This window comes from Haemaphysalis longicornis, unplaced genomic scaffold (assembly GCF_048455015.1).
Source record: "Haemaphysalis longicornis isolate Haplotype H1 unplaced genomic scaffold, Haemaphysalis longicornis Haplotype H1 scaffold_10, whole genome shotgun sequence".
NCBI lineage: Eukaryota > Metazoa > Arthropoda > Arachnida > Ixodida > Ixodidae > Haemaphysalis > Haemaphysalis longicornis.
Window position 1 is genome coordinate 99,369,986 of NW_027526204.1, and position 7,943 is coordinate 99,377,928.

Below are 7,943 nucleotides of genomic sequence, written 5' to 3' on the forward strand. Positions count from 1 at the left end.
ATGAAGGGCCGCTTCAAAATATTCATCGGTTTCGATTCTTGTAATATATGCACGTATACTATGTATTTCGTTCGTTAGCGAGTATATCAAACCTTCAACACCGTCGTTCGGGTTGAGAGTCAAATCGTTACGATAACGATGGTTACGATAGAGATTCGGAACACAAAAGCCGCCTTCGACTACTCCGGACAACGTTTTCTGGGGCGCGATCGTGGTGGCAAGCAAAAACCTTCTCACTGTATTTGTATCCCCCGGGCGGAGGAACTTTCCCTCGGGAGGCTTCGGGCTGGGGTAGCTCTTACACCTTCAGTCAACTTGCCTTGGGGGCCCGCACCAGAAGACCCAGGGACATGTCCCAAGTGTCCGGCTCCGGCGGCTGGAACTGATGTCAAGCATCCCTTGTGGATCGAAACAGGAATAAGGAAAGCTCCGGACAATGAGCCCGGAGTGGCTGGTCTCGGTGGGATGGATACCCCGGGGTACTTCAACCATTGGGTAGAAGAAGACCGCTACTGCAGGTTGCTGGCTGCCACGTCAATTCACAACGTGGATTGGACACACAGAAAAAACGTTTAATTGACGAGTACTGTATTTTACAGCCCACAAGTACTGATAAATAGTCAAAAAGGTGTTCACGTGGTTGAAGTTAACGGGAAAATCTTTAAATATCATGTAACCTCACGTTATTAAAGGGGCCCTGAAATACCTTCCGCCGATGCATAGATATACATGTAACCAAATAAGACAGTGTATTAGCAATCTCCTCCCGCAAGAATTTTCTTAAAGCGATGAGTATTACCTGAGAAATCGTAAATCAAAAACTGCGCTTATCGTCACGCCGCGTTTCCTCCTCCTTTCGCTGTTGACGGCGCGTGAGCCTTCCCTCCCATGATGCTGCGCGCTTCAGCGGTGACGTACTTCCGCTATGGCGCTCCTCATACTACCGTCTGCTATGGGCAAGCTTTGTTGACACCATGAATCCCGCACTCCGCTCAAGGCTGGAAAAGCGAACGAAAAATCTGGCCGCATTTGTGCGGCGGCCTGGCCTTGCCCTTTCGCGATGTGCGTTGCTGCAGGGCAGCACGTGACTTTTAATCGGCGGTGAACTCGCAGCGGCGAACCCGATCGTGCGCTCGGTCCCTTTCACGCACCCCGCACTGTTTATCCAAAAAGCGCCGTATCAGATGTGGCCCCGCTGGTGCCGGGTCTTATTTTGCGGTGGTGGTAATTCCTGCCGGCGGCACGTGAAAAAGACATTTTAGACCGATACAGAACCCATGCACAAAACGCTTCAATCATGTGACCAGTTAAGCTTGGGGCGACGCGTGGTGGAGAGCGGCAACGTTGGCAAAACATGCTCCGGCGCAGCTCTGAGCTTTCTAGTGCTGGAGCGAGCGCCATTTCTTTGACAATCTCAAACATCGGTTGCCTTGGCAACAAGGCACAAACCGCCCCAGAAGTCAGTTACGGTTGCGTGATTCCGGTTCTACTCGGGGCCCCACCTCGCGACATGTGGGTACTTAAGGCGTACCACTCACTCCCATTGGTAAGTGTGAGATGCGTTTGGCATTACAGGAGGCGATGGTTTGTGTGTTGTGGACGCCTTTGTTTCGCGATGAAATGCGACGTTGTGCTTCTGCGGGTGGATAGTGCTTCCCATGGTCTGGATTTTCTCTCTCGAGCGACGTACGACCCAACCTCGCATGGGGTATGTGCAGTGTGCGTGGCTAAAAGCCATCTCGGCTTGCGCGCCAGAGTTAAGTGACTTGCTGTTCGTCCCCGTAAACAGCGCGCGAGGCGAGTGCCGAATTTACGACGGGCAGGAGGAGGCAACCTATCGTCTGTCAATCGCTGTTCAGACTTGCAACGCATGGTGTGCCGTTGTGTTCGTTTGAAACGCATCTCTGGATTGTTTGGAAGTTGAATAAAATATATGCGTCAAACCCGGGCATTCGGCTCAGGGCGTTCTCTGCGATTGCAAGAAAGAAGTGCCACGGGGCTTCAACGCTTTCTTTATGGGACGTACTCAGGTAAGAGAATATCCATGTCGTGTTATGGCCGTGTTGCATTCAATACGAACGGTTAAGCGTTTGTTTACACTTGTTTCGTTTGTCGCAAAATGTCCAAGCACTCCGACACTCCGCTGCCAGATCCGAGCCGACGCTGAGCAGACGACTCATCTCTTTGCCGGAAGTGCGTGAAAAAGCCGCCCAATAGCAGGATGTCTAGCTCATGACGAACATCGGGGAATCGATGATGTAGACATGTGAAGATGGCGGCGTCCAAAAACACGAAGGAAATGGTGAGAAAAAAGCGACAAACTTCGCAACAAAAGTGTGAGCTTTCCGCTGCGCGTAAAAGAGTAATACTTGGCCCAGATGACCTTGACGACCCAATCTAACGATTGCGCTACTTCATTTAGTGTGCTCAAAACGCCTTTCAGGGCCCCTTTAAAGTCGATGTCTTCCCATTTGAGGTAGGGATCAAGCGCCCGTTGTGTCTCGTAGTGCTGCTGGTAGGCAGTGAGCTTGGCCGTCACCGCCAAGAGCCAGGGGAGCTTTGCCCTAGGTGCGTTCTTGAACCGATATAGTCCTGAACCCGTGTGCCACCGCCTGTAGCCCAGCAGGTTCTCGTGCCCGGAGCCGCCGACGGTGCGTTGCCTCCAGGATCGTAGCCTGAAACTCCCGTCCGAAGGCCTGAGGCGTCATCAGGCCCCGTTTGCGCTGGGGGCGGTTCCAGGAGCGCAGCCTGGCCTTGTCGTCCGCCTCCTTCCTCCAAACCCTTCCCGCTTTTTTTCTTCTTCTTGTCGTCTCTCTCTTCAACTAAATGTTCGCACACTTCATAGTTTTTGTTTTAGACATACTCCTTTGGGGGTTTTAGCACATACCCCTTCTGGGGAATGGTTCTCTTGCTTTCATACTTTCTTCTCTCTTATCTTTTGCACCTTCTCCACATGCCGTATGGCAAAAACTCAAAGTAAAAAACGCGAGAGAGAAGTATGGAGCGGCTTTAGCCGGCACATGCCTTCACACGTGAGGTTATTCTTGCCGATCCTGTACGGTTGCTTCCGGAGTGTCAGTCTTCGCGTGCCCGCGGACGCTCGCCAGCTGCATATCTCTCACCACACTTCTCCGAAAGCAAGCGTAGACCATACTGCGCATGCGCGCTGTGCGCGCAGCTCAGGAAAACCCACCGCTTACATGACCATGGGGAGTTTTGCAGATCCGTGCTTGACTTTACTTTATAAAACTGTGGGGTGTGCCATTCGCAACCCGCGTAACGTCTGTTGACCGTTGAGTATACGAATAGGCTGTATGCAGTGGGCTTTCGACGCGCGGCGGCGCTACCTGCGTGGCGGCGACGACGCCATATGTGCGGTTGCACTCTGCCGCGCGTGCAGCGCGTTTCCCGACGCGGAGAGTGGTTGCGGCGTGGTGTTGGCGAGAACGTTCGTGGGGAAGGTGTTTTTTCTGCGTTATTCGTGGGTTTGCGAATGCCTTGTCGTAGCGAGTAGCCAGCTTTTTTCTCGCTTCAAAATTCCGGACTTCGCTGTTCACGTCTCCTACAACCGCAGGCCCGGAGCAGGCCGCACGACGAAAGCAAGCGCGGCGGGATTTGTTTTTTTTTTTTTGTTGTTGTTGTTGTTTTGAAGCGAAAGCTAGGGCATTGCTTGAAGGCGGTCTGACTTCGCGCGACCAGTGCAACCGTACGATTGGACAGGCGCGGACAGCGGCGCGGATAACGCGGTCAGTTTTGCGGTATTCCCCATGTCGTCCCCGTGCGCTGATTTCCTTATTTCTCGCATTGCTTCAAACGACCGCGGCTCGAGTTGGGGCAATCTCTCCACACAAGGCTGCGACGAAATTTCATGTGGTGGTGGCGTATGAGACCATAGTGAAAATTTAAAGCGCAACAAATTTAGACAAAAGACGAATGACACAAGGACAAGCGCTACTTCCAACTGGAAAGTTACGAAACAACATATATATACGAAAAGGTGAAAAAATACAAAAAAACACAGTGCATGTGCGCGTCGTATTTTTTCACCTTTTCGTATATATATGTTGTTTCGTAACTTTCCAGTTTGAAGTATCGCTTGTCCTTGTGTCATTCGTCTTTTGTCTAAATTTGTCGCGCTTTAAATTTTCACTATGGAGTACCAACTAGCTCGAACCCTCACGTTGTGATGTGTGAGACCAGGCACTGGTTTTACCGTGCCACCCAGGCATGCTACTTGAGGATTGTGAGAGACGGGGAGGGTCTCTGGCGACAGTGTTCTGGTGCCTTGGATGCATGACCGTCCTCCACGTGAGCTTCCAATAAAGCTGTACGATTACGCATAGGGCCCTGGGTGGGAACGATCGCAAGGTAAGTGCGTGATAAAATTAGCTGCTGCGGCGGCGACAATGATTCCACCAACGATTTTCAACTGTGTCCTTTCGGCGTAGATGAAGCGGAAATTATAAGAACACGATCCCGGAACGCGTTTTGACTACTTCAAAAACAGAGCAGAGACAAGTGACAAACAAGAGCGCTCTAGTTTGTCGTTCCATACGTCTTCGTCTTTGCGCTGTTTTTGAAGTAGTGAAACTATGTACCCAGCGCCAAGTTTTGGTGTGTTATCTCGGAACACGCTCGGTCATTAGAGAAGTGTCCGCGACCAAACAGTTGGATGCCCACAATTACCTGAGAAGCGGCATTGCATGTACGCGTGCGTTCACCTCAACACTCGAAGTTGCCCATGTTGAGGCTGGGTGCCCAGTCTGGTTCGTCTCATCCACAAAGTGCGCTGCCTACCTTAATTTGGGAACATAAGTAATGTTTCAAGCATGTGACGAGGTACAAGGAGAAAGCTTCGACGCACATCGTCCCGGGGCCCACCTGAATTGTTTTTTTTTTTGCGATAGTATGCCCCTTGGCATAATTTAGGGAGTCGTAAACATACACGTTAGCACACATTTGAAATGAACGGGGGCGCTCCCCGCTCGGAATGCGGCGGATGGTGCCTGCCACCCTGCATTCGTTCCACGACCATTGCCTTTACTGCCAGTAGGTGCCCCAGGACAGTTTCTCCAGCAGAAATAAGGTCTTCGTCGCGCCACTCGAGCTCTAATTCCACCGTGTGGAACGCACCTCCCTAGCAGACTCGCTCGCTGGGAGGAGGTCTTGCTGCGAAGACTTCGTGTTGGTGTAGCCCCCTCTCCCGCTGTGACCCGGGAGTGGCCACTACGGTACCGTACCCAGCTCGCTCAGAACTGACCCTTTTGCATGGTCCCTGCCGGAGATGCAGACACACAACATTTGCTGTGGACGTGCTTTTCATTGGAAGAGGCCAGAACACGACACCTTCAAGGCACAGGCCTCCACCCTGGCAGACCACCTGAACTTCATCCGTGGATATGGGGACCCCACCACCACTCCCTCCTTGCGTTTCTTCGCGAAACGGGAGCTAACCTATACTGGTAACGTAGTCTTTGTGCCATCGGGTATACTTTCGCAATAAAATTCCCCGCATTTCCCCGAGGGGAAGAATGTGAAAGTGCGAATGCACGAGTTGAATTTGCGCGGTTCGGTAATGTTCGCGAAAGAGAGATCACACACACACACACACAACTACAAAGAAAGAAAGATGCATTTATTCACAGACACCTATTTGTGTTGTCGTTGTACTTGATTGCTAGAGCGGATCTCAGCTTTGCAATTTCGTGTCAGTACTCCTTTAAAGGGACACTGAAGTGATATGTAAACATTGCGGGATTACTTGCGCAAATTGTAGTCCGGGGTCCCCAGGCCATGTTACGACCACTCTGGGCGCGTTTACGCGCTTTTATTTAGTAGAAAACTTAATTCGAAAATGCTGTCCTCCTCTCTTTACGCTCGCCCATTTTCTGCGGCGTTTTCGTGTGACGTCGAGAGGAGCCGAGCTCGCAATTGGCTGCGCTATCTGCACGGCTCCCCGGCCTTCAGACAGAGTCAGTCGGCCCAGCGTTTCGTCCGCCGGACGCCGACGGGTCGTCGCAATTCGTTCGCTCAGTTGGAACGAAGCCAGGACACGTTTGTGAATGGAAGAATGCGCCTTTCTTTACTTCGTTAGTTTGTACTCTGTATCTAGCTCCAAGTTAAGGTCGCTTCACTCAAGCGCTGCACAAGCGCACATGCGACGCTTCGCTGACTGGTACGCCAGTAGGAAAATATAAGGCCTCTTGAAGGCGGGAGAAGAGTCAGCGAAGTCAATATAGGTACTAAGGAAATAAAATCAACTGATAGTTTTACCGTACAGCGTAAATAGGGTGCGGGAAGCACTTTTTTTGCGCTGGGCGAACAAGCACAGCGGTCAGCAGCACGACTACGCATCTGCGAACGCTTTTCCGTCTACGAAATTCAATTGCTAGACGTGAGCTAGTGTGGAAACTCGGGGGACGCTTACTGCACGAGCACAATACAACAAATAGTCACCTAAGCTGCTTGAAATGCCAAAACTAAATAAAAATGTAAACTTATTGTACAATATATACCTTACATTACCACTGTCGGCGTAGCCCCTCTCGTGGCCGAGTTGTCTAAGGCTACAGGTATGTCGCCGCCGAGTGTTTTTTTGCAAGTCATGAGTTCGAGTCCCCGCGGGTACGTTTTTTTTTTTTTTTTTTGTAAGTTAACTTTTTTGTTTTCTGCCGATGTTTTCTACATTGAGTTCACCTTTGTTTGGGCCGCAACGTTCATGGCTCCACGAACTAGTTCACAGAACGCGCGCAGGCTGGCACTGGCGCGCTAGCGAGTTCTCGTTGGCGTGCTGTCCATAAGCACCGACTGCTTGCGGGCAGTGGGCACAGGCCAGAAATGAACAGACCCTTGGCCTGGTGCGAACACGCATTTTACGGTACAGGCATGAGTGAGGCAAGCTCCAAATAGGGGGGGGGGGGGGGGGGGGGGGGGAAGCGCATGACATTTGTGCGTCTGCGGGTACGCGGAGGGCGTCCATGCACTGCGTAGGCCTCGGCTAGTGAATGCTACGATTCCAAGCCGTCCTGGGAGGCTTATCTTTATGCATTTTTACAGCTGACAACATGGCAGAAGCGCGGTACGATGATTACTGAGTTATTGAGAATGCCCATCCAACAACGCCACAGGTTGTTTTTTACAGAACCGAAACCGAAACTTGTTTGGTTGCTCACCTTGGGCATTGTCCAATCACGGTCCCGCTCCTCCCAACGTCATAGCTTTAGTTGGTGCGGCCGCCGCAAACCGCGCATGGTAGTTTTTCTTCTTTGGCGCTTTGTAAAATAATTACCGATTTGTCAACCGGATAAACGATGAAAAGTGGGCTAATTTGAGCCAGTCTACGCAGTGCAAGCAAAAACGGGAGCTTGACAAATTCACTTCAGTGTCCCTTTAAGCGGGTGCATTAGCCCTTCTCACGCCCGGTTCCTGGCCAATCCCCCACGTGGGTATGTGCCATGTCAGCGGTCAGGCAGCGCGCGCCCATCTCCCCCCGTTGCCAAGGAAGACGAGGAGATTCCTGGGCAATCCCCCACGTGGGTATGTGCCATGTCAGCGGCCAGGCAGCGCGCGCCCATCTCCCCCCGTTGCCAAGGAAGACGAGGAGCGCGCGCACCCGCAGCTGTTGCTATGCGGACGGCGGCGGACGCTTCAGGCTCGCTTAAGAAGTGCATTCGCACTTAAAAACAAATGAACGGGCGCTACAGATTCGGCACCAATTAGCCATATTGTTACGAACAAGGGGACAGTCCCTGATGTCCCACCGTAGACGACGACGAGGAAGTGGGTGACGCGCAGCCGGTTTGAGCTCAGCGATAGCCGCCATGTAAATAGTGCAAAATACATCACCCGCAACTAATTGTTCATGTCCTGTGCCACGTAACAATATCATCGACATTGTCTTTCGCGAATTCGTCAATCAAGCCAGACCATCTTCAAGCACTGCC